Source organism: Pieris brassicae, chromosome 5 (genome assembly GCF_905147105.1).
Source record: "Pieris brassicae chromosome 5, ilPieBrab1.1, whole genome shotgun sequence".
In the NCBI taxonomy this organism is placed as follows: domain Eukaryota; kingdom Metazoa; phylum Arthropoda; class Insecta; order Lepidoptera; family Pieridae; genus Pieris; species Pieris brassicae.
This window is the reverse complement of record NC_059669.1, coordinates 1082280-1100374: the sequence shown is the minus strand read 5'-3', so window position 1 is coordinate 1100374 and position 18095 is coordinate 1082280. Positions and strand designations below refer to the sequence as shown.

Below are 18095 nucleotides of genomic sequence, written 5' to 3'. Positions count from 1 at the left end.
AAAAAACATCAATGGCGCTACAAGCTACGCCTTAGATTTCTGTATTTGTTCATGATCATGTGTCAATCTAATATGCAAGTAGGTAATCAGCCTCCTGTGCTTCATAGTAGCCGTCGACTATTGGGGTTAAGGCGAGCCGATTTCATGGTGTTTTCCTTCATCGTTTGAGCGAAAGAAATCATTTGGTGCACAGCTGGAGTTCGAGCCTATGACCTCATGAATGAGAGTAGCACGTTGAAGCCACTAGACCAACACGGCACGGCTATATTAGTATAGACTAAACAGACATCATTATTCGTAACACGCACTATTTACCTAACATGACAAGATAATTATGTTTAATTATTTAATCAGAATCCTAGAAAACTAATTGGTTATTCAATTAATTTTGTAGTTCAACGATTTTATGCTGCAATAATAAACAAAATTCTAGCACTTTCCACGAATATTGAGTTGCCTCGAAATGTTGAATATAATATATTCACAGTACAATAACCTATTATATTAGTAATAAGAAATAATTTATTTACTTAAATTGAACAGTTATTAACTATAACTGATGTTCCTAGATTATATTCCCGGCAGAAAAAAATATTTTATTTAATTGATAATAAGCTTGCCAACGCTCGGCACACTGATAAAAAAGTCAAAAATCATTTATAGGTAAAACAATGTACACTTATGAACGTCAAAAAAATGAAATATACATGAAATGCTTCTAATTTTACATTTACTGCCAGTTCTCAAATCGGCGTAGAACGGAAAAGAAGTGGCAATAAACTCTGGGCCACTCTTTTTAAATGTGTCGCTTGTTGTATATTATCAAGGCATACATTGGTATAATAGCCACAAAATACAATTTTTAATTTGACAAGCATACGCAAACATGACTCACACGAAGAGATACAAATACATTTTAAACAATAATCCATTTTAATCTGTGAGAAGATGGATGTCCAGAGGATGCTCATCGGTGAGCTCTGACCAACACGCGTTCGGAAAGGAGGGAAAAATAAATTCCGTGTGAATTTAATTATTATTAGAAATAAAAAATGCGATTATAGAAAAAAACATATCTTTTGTGCTCTGTCCTTGCAATTTCAATTAGTTTTTTATAGAAATTATAATAAAAACGTTGTCGCTTTTGTTAAAAAATATACACCTTTTCCTCATATTTTTTCTTGATTAAACTTGACTGTAGCATGTTTTTGAAAGTGTGCTTTTTAGACAATTATTGTCTTTATTTGGTCAGAGCAACAGGGAGGCGATCGACCAAGACATCTCCTGCCATTACCAGTTTGTCGAGAATATTCGGTACTCTCCTGGAAATATGACCAAAGTATCTAAGCATCCGTTTGTAAATGATAGTTTAGTTGGTTGAGAATGGACTTATTGAGTAGTTAGTTAGATTTTTATATTACCTCACCAGAGGCTCACCTGATGTTAAGTGATACCGCCACCAGTGGACATATAATATTTCAGTGGGCAGCTGGTTCCACTGTGGTGGTGCGCGACAAAAAAGGCTCAGTTGTGGAACAACGGACGTCGAGGTGTTACGGATGGTATTTTGTTTTCTGCCTTGTATTTTCGACTCACTCAAATAATAGAAAAACTTCGCAAAAATACGATTATCGCGATCGATCACGCTGCCTAACCAGAACGCGGTTTGCACGTCCCGGCTTTACGAATAATTTGCTATTAAAGACTTGTCACACGTATAATTTATCACATTATATTTATGCGAACTCATCATAGTTTCACGTTGAACGGTTGTACAAATGGAAATAGTTTACTTTAGAAAAGCTGATAATCTCCGTTACCTTTTTGCAGCATAAATAAAATCAACCGGCTTGCGGATTAATTATTAGTATTATTTTTTTATTGTTGTGTTAATAGGCTTTTATTTTAGTTGTATTGAACCGTAATGGTAATTTATTTATTTAAATAAATAAAATAGGAACTAAAATGTAGATAAGGACATACTTTAATAGAAAACATAGACAAGAGTAAAAAACAATAAAATTAGAAGCTTTTGTTTTATTAGATTTTATACACACATGTAAGTAGCTGCCCACTGAAGTATTTGACTTAGACAGTTATACTTAAAAGGCTGGGAACGCACTCGCGAGCCCTCTGGCAATGTGAATGTCTTTCACTTAACATCAGATGAGCCTCTTGCCCGTTTGCCCCTAGTTCTATAGGAAAAATTGGAAGCGAAGTCGTTGATAAAACTTGTACGACACATTGTTATCTAGTCCCTCTCATATGTACCGTAATTTAAACTCGATCAGCCTGAAAATTAGGTTGCATTTTCTACGGTACATCAATTTACTCGTACAATTTCAATTTTCTGATATACACGGACCATTGACGGCTCACCGGACTAGATTACATACATTCAAAGTATGAAAAATTTTCTTAGCTTTTTAAGAGAGCAGTCTTGGCCTATCGGCTTCAGTGTGCGACTCTCATCCGTAAGCTCGTAGGTTCGATCCCCGGCTGATCACAAATATCTTTCTGTGTGCGCATTAAACATTCGCTCGAACGGTGAAGGAAAACATAGTGAGGAAACCGGCTTGCCTTAGACCCAAAAAGTCGAACATCTCTGGTTCAATTCAAACGAGATTATGTTGATTAATAAATCGCCAATTTTTTAAGAAAAATATTATTTTTTTTGGAGTCTAAGTACTTATTGGAACACACTCGTATAAGGTGTATAAAACTCGATATTCTCGTATAATTTTGTATTGATTAACGCGTGTACTAATTCAAACAAACGCGAATTTTAAACACGACTCAAAGGACTCGAAATGAAAATAATTCGTAATATAATATACGTGTAAGTTACAGCTATCCTTTGAATGTTATAAATGAGAAAAACAAAAGTTAAAATAATACACTGGTATATATGTCCTCGTATGTATGTATGTATGAGCTGAGAGCATATATACAGAAACATTTTAACAGTGGAAGAAAACACTCCCGTCTAGATTTCATTTAAACGTACTAAAATGGTATTTCCACTTTATAATATTACGATAGAAGTAAACGTTTATATGTATGTGTATGTAAAGCGATTAGTTAAGTATTATGACCCAATAAAATGTGAGTAAACAGGTGCATACAATAAAATGTATTGACCTAAATAGCGAATTGTTAGATTAGAAGTATGAGAGTGGTTATACAACATTACATACAGTATTTATTTTAAAAAAATGTGTGCTTGTACTAGTGTACACACGTAAGAATTGAAACAGCTTTATGACCTTATTTTTCGAAAAATGATCTACTATATACAACTTTACAGAAATTGGTTAAATAAAGTTTAACAAAAAGCTTTTAGATAGACATAAATACAAATAATACAATTGTTTCATTTTACCTTATCAGTACTAAGATTATTACAGAATTTCATTAATTGTAATAGAATTATTACTATCATTGCTATTGTTATTAATCTTCGAATCAATCATGGTAGGGGCAAGAAATAGATGGTGTGTAACGGTAAAATGTGACGCGTAACGGAAAAAATGTGACGGTATTTTTTTTACAACGCCGATAATTAAGTTTCCCTTTTATTCTATTTCATTTGAAATTGAATTTTGTTTATATATTAGCTGTTATTCTGTCACGACGATTAGCTGCTAATACCGTAAAGAGTAATGGTAGTAGAGAAAATAAAGAAAAAAATGAATAAAAGCCGACTGTTCCGCTTCTCGATATCGTAGAATTGAATCAAATATAACAAATATATCATATTTTAAAAAATAATTTGTGTGGTGATAATTATCCAGTTTTTGGACTCATTTTTACAAAAAAATAATGTTGATAAACGTATCATACGGGAGTAAGTCAAATTGAACTGAATGAGATTTCATTTGTAATGGCATTACTCATTTGTCGACATAATTATCGTAGAAGGTCAGAAGAAACAAAACAAAAGTTATCCCATTGCAAAAAAAATAAGTGGAAACGGGCGATACCGCTCGCATGAACAATGGCGGACGGACAAAGAAAGATGAAAAAGGGTAACAAAGTGGCAAGGTCCACCAGGTAAAAGAGAGCGAGGTCGCTCTCTTGCATGATGGGCTGACGAGCTAAGTGAAGTTGTTGAATATTGGGAGAAAAATACTTAAGACAGAGAGAGATAGAGCCAATTGGCTGAGACCTATACTCTTTACGAGGTCCTCGAAAATAAAAATATACAATTTATTTATTTTTTAGTGTGTATATTTTGTAAATGTTTCAATGAATAAATGAGTCTTAATTATTATTAACAATTATCGAAAGATACGCCTCGTTCTTTTAAAAGCAGACCTGACACGAACAACGAAGTAACATCTATATTTACCACTACGATCTTTACAACATCACATTAAACACATCGTTGACTAATAAAACCGAGAGTCGAGCCCCTAATCACGTGCGCAAGCGTCGTTGCTCAGATTTAAATTTAGATAATGCGTTTTATGTCGAACACAATAATGCCAAGCCTCTTAACGTATAGGAAGGCGTAACGTCTTAAGGCACATGGCTTAGCCGACTTCCCAATATTCAATACACTTATTGATAAGGCAGTGTTGGTCTAGTGGCTTCAGCGTGCGACTCACATCCATGAGGTAGGTTCGATCCCGGCTTTGTACCAATGGACTTTCTCTCTATGTGCGTATTTAACTTTCGCTCGAACGATGAAGGAAAACATCATGAGGAAACCGGCTTGCCTCGTCGACGGCGTGCGTCAGACACAGAAGGTTTATCACCTACTTGCCTATTAGCTTAACCTTCTAGTTCTAAAAAGGGTTGTAGAGCCATTGATTTATCGTTTTTTGTTTTTATTGATTCATGATTTATACTCAAAATCAAAAGTTTTTATTTCAAATAGGCCTTTGCAGGCTCTTATGAAACGTCTAGTTGCACGGTTCCAAAAAGTGGGTCTCATGGAGAAGAACCGGCAAGAAACTCCATGGACACTCTTTTCAACAATGGTTTAGCTTACAAAGACTCGGTTACAATAGTAATAATCGGCTGAGAAGTTTATATAATGCAAGGTATACAGAGATTCTATACAATGCAAAAGAGAATTGAGTTTTTACTATTAGTGTAAAATGAGATACACACACTTGCACAGCGCAAGTTGCCAGGGAAGCCGCACATGCAGAGATGAATTAGCGCCATACATCTTTATCGTCAACATAGTCTTGGATTTTATAATACGCTTTTTTAATTATTATTCCTTTGATGACGTTTTTGAACTTTTTAGTCGTAAGATCAGTTACACACTTCGGTAGCCTGTTGTAGAATCTGACACAATTCCCAAGAAACGATTTATTCGATATACTGGCAACTGGAACTGACAGGAACTCTTTTAATCGCCATATATTTTGTTTTATGAAATGCTTGTAAAATAGCTATGTCTACACCACACATGAAATGAATACTGAATAAATACAAAACTATGTTTAAAGGCAACATGCCTTTTCGATGCCAATTTTGTTTCTATTTCCGGCATTCGAGCTTTTGTACTATATAATTTTAGGTCTCGGCCATTTCAGCCTAAAAAAATAGCAAATTTTACCAAATTATACTAGGGATGCATCCGATACCGATATATAGGCGAAAAACCATACTTTTAAAAAAAGTAGTGTAAACGCACATGTTGTTTGATCTAGTTCCTTGCAAACGAGGCATGGACTAAGTATCCCTTTTTTTTTGTATGGAATCTCGCTGTTGGCCTTAAGGGCCTTTACAGCTCAGCTCGGGCTGTTTTGGCGAGCGTAGCTCGGCCAGAATGGCGTTTTATCCCGCGGCTAGCGCAAGGGCGTCTCCTGTGAGTCTCGAACCTCGGCTTGGGCCGTCGCGGGGTGGTCAATCGCCTGAAGGGCACGATGGAAGCTCACTGGAGTGAGCTAGGTACGAAGTAAAGGTCCTCGCCTTCCCCGGTGAAGGCGGTTTTTACCCTAATCTGTGTATTTTTATTTTTTGTATTATTGGCCGCGCGGGCGGCTTTTAATTTATCGTTTGGTAATTGGATCATCCGGATCCGTTAGTATGTGTCGGGGCCTCCTACGAGCCCTTTTTGTCGGGACTAAGTATCCCCGGGGAATCCCCGCGTTTTATTCAGTTTGTTGTCTCTCTCACCCACTTTGTCCACGCGTATTCCGTTTCGCCTAGACACTTTAGTTGGCATTTAACTGCCATCGCGTGTAGTACTTCGATACAAAATAAAATACAGAATTACACAAATCAATGTTAATTTTATGATAAATAGTTTTTTTTTGTTACTGTTAATAACTAAACCTTTAACCTTATGCAAAGTTTGTGACTGTTTATGAAAACTAATCAAACTTGCTATATTTTACCTTCATTTAATTTTAATTCAATAAGCGTTGATATGTGGCTCATGTACACAACTTTCCGTTGTATTATGTTTTGCGTAAGTTTTCTGATATGTTTGGACAGCCACTTATACCATAAGGTTATGCGTTCAAACCCCGACTTGGCATCTATCTTCTTTCGGGCAAATATTTATTGCACGGTGAAGGTCAGCCAGCACGTCAGGTACCTGACATTCTATGCGAGTCATGGACAGAAGAAATCTTAACCCACAAAGTATAAATGACCTTATTACAAAATACGTGATCATGAAGAACGTTCATTTCTATGTAGGTCACATCGCTATTGGTCAGGGACAGATGTCTGACGTCAAACGTTTCGAACGTGAAATCGATATTATTTTCGCAAACGCTATTAGAAAAGAGTGAGCAGTGTTGGCCTAGTGGCTTCAGCGTGCGACTCTCATCCCTGAGGTCGTAGGTTCGATCCCCGGCTGTGCACCAATGGACTTTCTTTCTATGTGCGCATTAAACATTCGCTCCAACGGTGAAGGAAAACATCGTGAGGAAATCGACTTGCCTTAGATCCAAAAAGCCGACGGCGTGCGTCAGGCTGATCACCTAGTTGCCTATTAGATTAACAAATGATGATGAAACAGATACAGAAATCTGAGGCCCAGATCTAAAAAGGTTGTAGCGCCATTGATTAAATAAATAGGAAAGAGTATCTTCTCTTATCATTTTACTATTATACTTAGGATAAGTAAAGAGAAGAAAAGAAAGAAAAGAACCTTCTTCTTCCTTCAAGAAAAGAAGGTACAAAATCTCAAAAGCCCGGCGACGCACTTGCTAGCCTTCTCGCAATGTCAGTGTCCATCGGCGGCGGTATTACTTAACATCAGATGAGCCTCCGTTTGATTTGATTGATATGTGAAAAAAAAACACAAGCCTCAGTGATAACGAATATGGCTATAATAACCCTAAGTTGCAAAAGATCAGTAGACCAAAAAGGAATGCGCCTGCGACTGGCGTCAGTGAGTCACAAGATGGCGTCGTTGAGACGTATAAGGGCATCGTATGAAGTGGGTGTTAGATTTAAAAACTCAGCTAATTGTTCATTGTTTTAGGAATTCATCGTTAAGGAATGTGCGGTGCAAAGCTATTGTTAAAAAAATGCTTCCGGCAAGAACTTTATTCGTAAGTGGTATACGTTCATTCAAGTATTGTTAATTTTTTGACGTCATAATTCGGTTGCTCGCATTGGCGTATGGAGCGTCAATGTTTCAATTGGTTTATGGTTATAATGTTATACTGTAAATGTCCAGTTTGTGTTTCCACCACACCAACTTCTTTTCTATTTAAGATTATATACAATAAATAAATAAATAAATAAGATATTAACATATACTATTTATATGGTACTTTAGCGAAATATGTTATTTGTTATGAACTATAAAACTTAAAATTATAATTTATGAAGTATCAACTTTGTATGACTTAAAAATAAAAAAATAGTTAATGTAATAAGGTTGAGATCCTCTCTATAACTTTTATATTTTTTATACGATGTTTGTGTATAAAATATGATGATGTTGCAGTCGTTCTGTTGATTAAAAATAGATTATAGAGCATTCAATCGACTTTAGACAGCTCTCATAATAAATCTCTGTCTGCAGAATAATTTAAACATTTATCATATTAAATCTCGCCATTACTTATTATTGGAAAGTTAAGTTAGAGAGTGATAAATCATCACAATTGTCCCTATTATTATGATTATACCCTTTTAAAAAAGTGAACGTATAAGCTATAACAGCTTTTTTTTTTATCACCGAGGTGACAATGCATTTGCGCATACCCTGCCCAAAAAGTTGCAGAGGTATGCGGGTCTCAACCAAGCTAATATACCTAGTGTATGGCGTATCTAATGACATCTAAAAATCACATGAAATTTACAAGAATTTTTATAAATATTTTCCCAAAAAAAAAAATCGAATCAACCGTGCTAGGAACAAGAAAAAGATGGTGCGTAACCGAAAAATGTGACGGTATTTTTTTTCTAACGCCGATAAAGAAGTTTCACTTCAAAAAAATACAATTAGTACCTACCAACGCCTGGTTTTTGGACATACATATAAATGTATTACAATTCCGCACTCAACTTTTTTAATAAACATGTGTGTTTTTCAGTGTGTGTACCACCAATGGTAGGTGTTATGGCCAGCTAAAAAAAAAACAACCGCATTTACATATCAATTAATACGAAATCAAACATATCCAATCTACCTGTAGCCTTAGACAATATTTATATCACTATCAAGCCAGATTTCGATTGTCAGACACGACCTGACCAACTTACAGACGGTATGGTATACCATATCCATATTAAATCTATACAACGTAGACAATCGGTTGGGTAAACAGTGTGAGTATTTGGAGCAACCCAGACGTTACGCTCCACAAACGTTTCATTGGCAATTTGTAACGAACATTTCAGCGAGAGAGCCTAATAGCGTCCATATCTGGAAGAGATAAACCCTAATTTGGGAACGGAATACATTTTTTGTAAGTACCAGGGAAGGCTTTAAAAAAAAAAGGTACAAAATCTTCAGTTATTTTCGAGTTGAACAACATTTTCACGATTACAGAAATACATTCAATTAGGAAGCAAAAGACCAGCTGTTGCCGACCTTTCAGGTAGTGGTACGCTCTTTACTTTAGACCAATTCTCCTTAATACTAAGTATATTGGTAAAGATGAGGTGGATAGCCCCAGATTAGCACCAATAGAATTTTAGGAATATGCAGTTAAGACGTGCTCAATTGGTTGTTTTATATTTAAAATTATCCATACATAAAAAGCATAAAATAATTATACTACCTACAATATGAAACATGGGATTCCGAGCAAAAAATTAAATGTCGAATCGAAATGGTCCAGGCTTTTTTTCATAAGCTGAGAAAAGTACTATGTTATCAGTATATTAGTATGAAATTGAAGGCTCGACTCAATTAGATCTAGCCAGTAGCACTCTACGGCTGTGATGCATGGATTATTAAAGAAGACACAAAAAGAGCCCTCGAAGCATTTGATATGTGGTGTAACCGTCGCATGCTTCGCATCAGCTGGATCCAAAGACTGACGAATGAAATAATCCTTCAACGAATCGGGACGACACGAAAGTTTAAGGCTGTTAAAATGTGGAATGTAGCATATCTCGCTTTGCGTCATCATCGATACGATTTGTTGCAGCTCATAATGATGGGCCAAATTCAAGTCAAGAAATGGGCTAGTAGAAGAAATACGTCCGAGAAGTTTTTTAGACTAGCGGAAGATTCAATTCAGGCAATTCAAATTGATAAGATCCAACCTTTTGTAATAACCGCTTTATTGACCTGAAGAAGAGAATATCTAAAATCTGTATGATGCATACACCTACTTGATAAACGGTTTAAAAATAAATATTAAGTGACGCAGAGGTGCATGGAATTTGTGTGGGAAACTATAAACTATAGACAAAACATGTCTAAAAATAGAATGATCTACTATTGTCTGAGTTTTTAACAGACGGTTAAGAACTTTCCTTGATGGCCCATAAATCACCTGAAATATTAAAATTCTTGTCCAACAGTCAACGCCATAGTAGCAATCAACACCTGCATGCTATTGTTTTGTCGGTTCGAAACGTGATTAAACTGTCATATATATCGTTCAAATCTAATCAAAGATTGGTATAATTATGTTATAATACAGTTTTCCGTATATTATTTTTTTATTACATAACTTCATACAATGTATTTTCTATAGTATATGTTATGATATATTCTAAAATACATGACAATTATGGTGAACATAAATTTTACAAAAAATAAATAAAAATATTACACTTTGTTTTTACTTCTAATTTTTAACAACGTTTTACAATGTTTTTTTGAATTGATCGCGAAATAGCGAACTCTGGATAAGTAGTCTTTGTTCTGTTATATTTGCGAAGAACTCAAGTTTCAGGTGGCAACTCCTAGGTAGGCTTTTACAGACGGAATTTGGAAATTTCCGCTTATTTTGAACCTTAAAAACCTACGACATCTTAATATTATCTAAGAGGTTAATGTTTTGTATTTCACCATTAATGAATTAGTATAAGAACGTTCGAACGAACGCTATTCTATGTAATGCGAAATTATAATAGATTTCCTTTATGAAAGGAATTTCAAAAAATTTGGATTAAACGAACACTTTCATACAGTACAACCATATTAAACCTTTCGCAACGAATGTACTAACACGAAAATTTCAATTTGAAACAGTATTTCCTGAGATTAATAACACTTGCTTTAGCATATTAAATTACACATTTACGTTATTGATATGAAGCCGTTAAAGTTAGCCCGAAACTTGACACGTAACGAAAAACAGTAGAACAAAAGACCCTTTACAAAATCCTGAATTTTGTTGGATTTTGAAAATAGAATACATCTGAAAATGGAGACAGCGAGCGTCCAAATAAGTAGGTCAATAAAAGGGAACAAAGGAGGGGTCGGTAAACTCATAAATATCCGTACGGAGTAACTTTGACATGCGAAGGACGTATTTACATCTAATATTGTTTGTTTCTCTTGAAAATACATATTATTTACGGCCATTTATATAATTTTAGTTGAAAATGTAGGGCCTAATTAAAGTAACATAGTGGTGTGTCACAGCTGGATTTTTTTTAATACTGTAGAAACTGTATACTAGTTCAGTACAAAAATTCATATCTTTTTATAATTGTTGGCGTTCATATTACTTCCCTATTATTACTAATTGCAACAAACAATAACGTTATTGTAAGCTTAACAACGTGCTTCCAGAAATAGACCAAAAAAAAGCTCATGATGATTATGATGAAGCTAAACAAAAAACGTACACCTCGTTCTCCTTTAATTGTTTAAACAAGTATTCCCCGCTTATCATTTTTGTATAATGTTATTGCGTCTGTAAAATATATTATGAACCACCTAAACCACCAACCACCAACTAAAATACTCAGTTTTGTATCGCACAGCCCGGACATACAACGACCACTATTTAAGCTTTCACTTGCTAAGCTAAGAATCTCCATAGCGCTAAATCATCTGCATCATGAGCATCCACATACACACACACAGCCAAATTAGGTATTATTTTTAATTGTATTGGATAAAAAAAATCAATGGCGCTACAACCTTTTTAGGTCTGGGCCTCAAATTTCTGTATCTGCTTCATGATAATTTGTTAATCTAATAGGCTAATGATCAGCCTCCTGTGTCCTGAGATACGCCGTCGAGCCAATATTGAATGTTGAATGCGCACATAGAAAGAAAGTCCATTGGTGCATAACCAGTAATCTAACCTCCGACCTCAGGGTTGAAGTCGCACGCTGAAGCCACTAGGCCAACAGTGCTCTCTTAAAAGCTCTTAAAAGCTTATTATTGTATTAATAGTTGTTTCCTTCTGTAATATTGGAACCTTTTTGTTTAAATTATGTATTCCATCTTGGCTATATGTTTAGTATAATTGTATTTTATTTAATATATGTTAGTTGTACGGAATAAATAAATAAGGGAAATTACAGACAAATAAGCAAGCGATTAAGGGATAATTGCGATCCTACGGCTCTTCCTTCATGAAATTGATTTTACGTAACAATAATATTGTCAATTGAGAAAGTCGTAAATCAATATCAGAGAAATAGGTTTCCGTAACAACGATCCGTTGTGGTTCGATCGACTACCGCTATTTTAAATTAAATTATATTTCACGCTCAGATTTATTACTTGACCTGGATTCTGCCAATTTCTAAATAAATTGATAATGCATTACTGCACTTTACATAATATATTGATGAAAGTATAATTTTTATATAACTATAACTGTTTTTTTTATGTAACATGAGGCAAACGGCAGTCTCATCTGATGTAAGTGAACCGCCGCCCAGCGTCAATGACACGAATGAATGCGTTGCCGGCCTTATAAGTACGCTTTTTTCAGCTGGTTCCATATGTTGGCGGTGCACTGCAAATACTGCCTTAAAAACTGTATAATGCGGAAATGACGTGAAGTGAAATAAAGCTGCCCAGGATCGATCAGGCTGGATTTCTGGCCCTCTGTCCCACTTGGGGTCATAGAAGTCAAAGTATGAAATACATTTTTTTTAATGAGTCTGCTAGACTAAGAGCAGATGTGTTGAGAGCTGTTAGGGTAGGTTATATAATAGAATTTAATAAAGTTGTATATATAGTATTCGCTTAAAGTAACCTAAAACAATATTAACATACATCTTCAGAGCTATAATTTATCATAGTTCCTTACGAGAGCTTATTTCACCACGTGATACACCATATTTGTTCATACTGTGATTTATTTGCTAGAAACTAGATTCTACTCTATTAATACATGTTCAGTTGCAATTATTTAGATTGCCTTAATAGGACGCATTGGTAACTAGATAGGTTATTTATTACGTCGTTGTAAAAATACTAAGTATATTAAAATGAAAAGGTTATGACAAAATAAATTAATTGAATTTTTGGAAATTTGGGCTCACAGTTTTTCAATCGTTGACATTGACCAAACAAGTGTTCATCCATAAAATAGCAAAACAATCACCAAAAAGAATCGAAATAAGAAATGTAATTATCAAGACCATTTAAAAAATTTTGTTTAAATTTAATTGTACATCGGATTCGTAATTGAAACTATAAAGAAGCAGAATTTGAGGGCAGAATTTATACAATATTATGTAATAAAAAATTAATATACACCCAGGAAAATACTCTGTATAATTAAGAAAAGTTGATATTTTGTACAAAAATAAAAATAAATAACAAGAATCATATTGCTGTATGCTTTTTTTTAAATAGAAAACGAGCCAGAGAGCTCGCGAGTGCGTTGCCGGCATTTTTTTAGAATTGGTACGCTTTTCTTGAAGGAACCAAAGTCGAGTTGTTTTGGAAATACTTTAGTGGTCAGCAGGTTCCACATAGTGGTGGTGCGCGGCAAAAGCTACTTTCAAAATCTCTCAGTTGTGGAACGACGGAATACGTAAACCAGTACGCATTCCGATATCAATGCAAATTATTAAGAAAGGACAATATACAATTACAATCACCTTGATATGATTTAAAAACGCTACTCGTTATGGCATGAGAGCACGGTTAACTGGCGCCAGTTAATATATTCATATCTATAACCAAGTATGGGATGGCAGATATGTCTACGTAGTTTTCATACGATTTATCATAGTTCTCTTAAAAACCTCATATTATTCTTGCAGCGTCATTTGCGTATAATTGTTAAACTTTAGATTGCTTGAGGATTCTAGATTTAGTGCTAAACATGGCTACCGTATGACAAAAACTATTGGCATTTGAGTCATTGTTTAATCGCAATATGCATACTATTACTTACCGGATTCTAGATCTAACTTTATACAATAATAAATAATTTACTACGCAGAAATTAATGAACCGGAGCATATCTCGCCACAAGAGTTTAGATTGCTGGAGATTACGCTATTTTTATATAACCGCAAACTCGATACTGCTTTTCTGTGGTTTTACCTTACAATACATAATATGAACATGCAGGAATACTCGCTATAATTTCCCGTATAATATATATGTCTCATAAGGCAGTGTTAGTCTTTGACTTAAGTCTTCAAAGTCTTCAAAGCATCCTCCTGTCCTGCTCAATCGTGACTTTTGTAATTCTTGTATTTATTATTGTTTTGTCACATCACAATTCATAAATCCGTAAGATTAGTTCTTTATTTTTAGTTTATTTTATTAATTTTTTTGTATTATCTTAAGATTTGTTTATGCACTTATTAGCACATCATTCGCGTTCCATCACTTGTAACTGTTATGTATTATCTTATTTGCTTTTCTATAAATGTAACAAAGGGTAAATAAATAAATAAAGCAGCTCAATAGTTGTTCACTGACATTATTGCTTCATTTTAATAGAGAAAAATGCAAAATATGTGTATTTTTCTCTATTAAAATGTAAATGTTTTAAACTTGGTCGAGTTTAGACAAAATGTTTTATTGGAAATAATAAAAAATATTTTAGGAAGCGGGAGGGATTTAACTTTACTTTGCATTAGTAAAAGAAAATGTTACTAATAGTTGTAGTTTGTTTAATGTTAAATTTTAGTTTTCTCTTTTTATCTATTCATGTACTTAATTAACTTATGTTTTCTGTTTCGTACACTTTAACAATGTAATATGTGTTGCCTTTGTATATTGTCTATGTATTTTTCAACCGTAGTTTTGTTCGAAAACAGATGTGTAAATAAATTATATGTCGTAATTATAAAGTAACATTTGAAAAGTCAGTAACCTTCAAAGGGAAGTTTACCAAGTTAATATAAAATGAAACGAATTACTTAGAAAACGTTCATTTGCGGTTATGTTTACAAAATTCAGAGGAAATGATTTCTGCTCAGATCAGAATTTACGTAAAAGTTTAATTGCAATATTTTACGGATGTTTTTATAAAACATGATTAACACCTGTAATGTCGTTTCAATCACTCAATCAATCAAAATATCTTTATTCATATAGGTAAACATGTACACTTATGAACGTCAAGAAAAACAAATTAAATTAACTGTAAATTTACATTTACAACCAGTTCGCAAGTCAAGGTCGTAGAGCGGGTAAGAAGAACTGGCAAGAAACTTTCCGCCACTCTTTTCAATCGCCAAGTTTTTAATACAAATTGTTTGAACTGGAGCAAATCAACCCCAAGGATTAGGATCGTTTAGGTATTCGTCACATTTATAATTAATTTGCTTTTAACAAGGGCTTTGAATTTATTAAGTGACAGTTCTCTAATTTCGCTTGGGAGTTTGTTGTAAAAACGAATACAATTTCCATATTAGGAATTGTTTATCTTCTGGAGCCTGGTTGGTCGTACACTCAAATTAGTTCTATTACGCGTATTATACTGGTGAAAGTCACCATTTGTTTTAAAATCGTTTAAGTTTTTTTGTACATACAACAAGGCTTCAAGAATATATTGACCGGATAGTGTCATAATATGTAGTTCCTTAAATCTATTACGTACTGACTCCCTCGGGGAAACACAACAAATAAACCGAACAGCCTAGGGCCGAACAGTTTAGGGCCCAAATAGCATTTTAAGGGTTCCAACTACTACTACTTGCTATCCTGGGTTAAAGTCAAATGTTTCGGTTAAGAATTGTCGTATTAAAACAGTGAAACCACAATGTAATAATAATAATAGATAAAATACTAAAGGAAATTGTTTGATAAAAGTGGATCGGGTGTTAGATAGACAATCAACTCTGTTGGTATTTCTGCATTATATTATATAAAGTCAGTCAGTCTTTAACTTTGTTTAGAAGGGACGGGGGTATTAACATTCATATTTCCAGACTTTTCGCCTAAATTGTACGACTTTAAATATACCCAAAGAACCACATAGGAAAAAAAAGAGCCAATGTAAAATTGTCTGATCCAAGCCAAGGTAGTCAGGGTGTTTAGGATAAAACAACGGCAACGCACTTGCGAGCCTTCTGGTAGTATGACTGTGCATATCACTCAGCCTCCTGCCCGTTTGCCTCTTATATATTTAAAAAAAAAAAACGTTTATTAGTTAAGTCACGTGTATGCATTGTGCCAGAATGCGGATGACACGTGGGGGGCAAGGGGACAACAGATGCATTGGCAATCAACATGATTCATTGTTTTATTTGTTGATCAAGCTATTTATACGGCAATTGATAAGGTTATCTCTAATTGAGACCTAACTGACCTATAGTATGCGTACCTAAGGTTTTTAAGTCTTAAAAATAGCGGAGACTGTAGCATATAGCAGCGATTATATATTTATATTCTTGTGCCTTTTATAATTATTAGTTTAAATGAATTAATTTTAGCAGCTCTACCCTGACTTTGATAGAGTATCATTAGCCAAAGCCAATATACGTCAACCTAGGGCTCATTATGAAATATTTTCGTACAATTTCATTCATAATCCAATTAGTTTATATTCAGACAATATTGAAGTTAGGCTACAGCTTTAACGATAAACACTTTAGGGTCGTAATTATCTTTATCAACTTCAATATAAACAACAAACGACGTTTTGTTATTACCAAGAAGGTAATATTATTGAAAGGGCCAAGAGGTAAACACGCCATCAAAGAGACTCATGATAGGATATTTATAGGCGTACAAACATCGTGTGTATTAATAGTGCAACATGCATTATACAGTGTACCCATATATATATATGAGACAATGCCGTGCATTGTAAGCATCCCAGTATGTAAATTAAAGACTGATAATTTGCGGTCTGTTTTTAGTTCATTAATTCGGTACACATATATCTTTTTACTTTTTAATTAAAATGTTTTTCAAGGTTGTTTATCCTATGTGGAACCAGCTGCCCACTGAAGTATTTCCGAACCAATTTGACGTAAGGTCTAAGCCCTCTGGCAATGGGAGCGTATATGGTGGGCGGTATGACTTAACATCTGGTGAGACTTTTGCCCGTTTGGCCCCTGTACTAAAAATCTAATAGACCATGTAGGACCCCTAGGTGTGGAGACTTAGCTTTGGATGAAGTATTATCCAGCATGGAATGCATGGATCGTTATTAATTTTGCACTACAAAATATAAACGTTAATTTGTACATAATTATAAATTGAACTTATAAAATGATTTGAGCTTAAACATCTACTATCATCATATTAGCTACAATCTCAGATGAACTATATTTAGCTTTCTGCAAGCTTCCCGTGGGACGACAATCTACTTTGGCGATACGCCCTATAGTTTATAATGGCACTTTGTAATGACAATTTTGAACTACATAATTCGTTACAAAACTTGTACAAACTTACGACAAAAAATTTAATTTAACTTCTTTAGGTCTGGGCTTCAAATGTCTGTATGTTTTGTCAATCTAAGAGGCAAGTAGTAGATCAGCCTTCTGTGCCTGACACACGCGTTCGACTTTTTGCGTCTGAGTTAAGCCGCTTTCCTTACGACGTTTTCTTTCACCATTCGAGCGAATGTTAAATGCGCACATGGAAGAAAGTACATAAGTGTACAGATGGGAATCGAACCTACGACCTCAAGGATAATAGTCGCACGTTGAAGCTACTAGGACTGCTTTATTTCACAAAAATACAAATAAAAAAAGTAACATAATGAAAAACGGATTTTAAGGACTACAATAATAATAATAAATTTGATTTTCCTCTACCATATTCCATTTAGCGGGTTAACATGCTGCAGGTATTGCCCATCTTTGTGAGAGGTCACCAGTCTTGCATCGCGGGCAGAAAATATACAAAAACATGACTGAACTAATGCAACAAACAAAATAAAACACTATGGGTTGAGTGTGTGTGAATTAAACATGTGAAAAAATAAATGTATTTTAATGTCTACCTCCAATGACTATGGATAACAAATTTTCTGTTGAATCGAAATCAAGGATTTTTAGAAAAATAGAAACAGCTTTACATGGCTAAAAATTAACTTAAATCATGTGTTAACAATTTCGGACATAAATCACAACGGAACAACAAAGTACTCAATCAACGACACGAAAATAATTTATAAGCACATTATTTGACACGAGAAAAACAAATCATTAATTGTTTCCTCTCGTGAGAAATATTATCACAATCTGGACCTTACTAATATAATACAGAGAGACATATTTCATCGGGATCTCAAGGGACCAAGAGTGATGTACCA

The 18095-nt window shown here is 34.4% G+C and overlaps 1 protein-coding gene across 3 annotated transcripts in view; it reads right to left on the bottom strand.

The window, feature by feature from the left end:
- The window catches only part of LOC123709223 (pre-mRNA-splicing factor ATP-dependent RNA helicase PRP16), a 78887-nt gene that overhangs the window by 19155 nt on the left and 41637 nt on the right, over positions 1 to 18095 (bottom strand). The window lies entirely within an intron of this gene.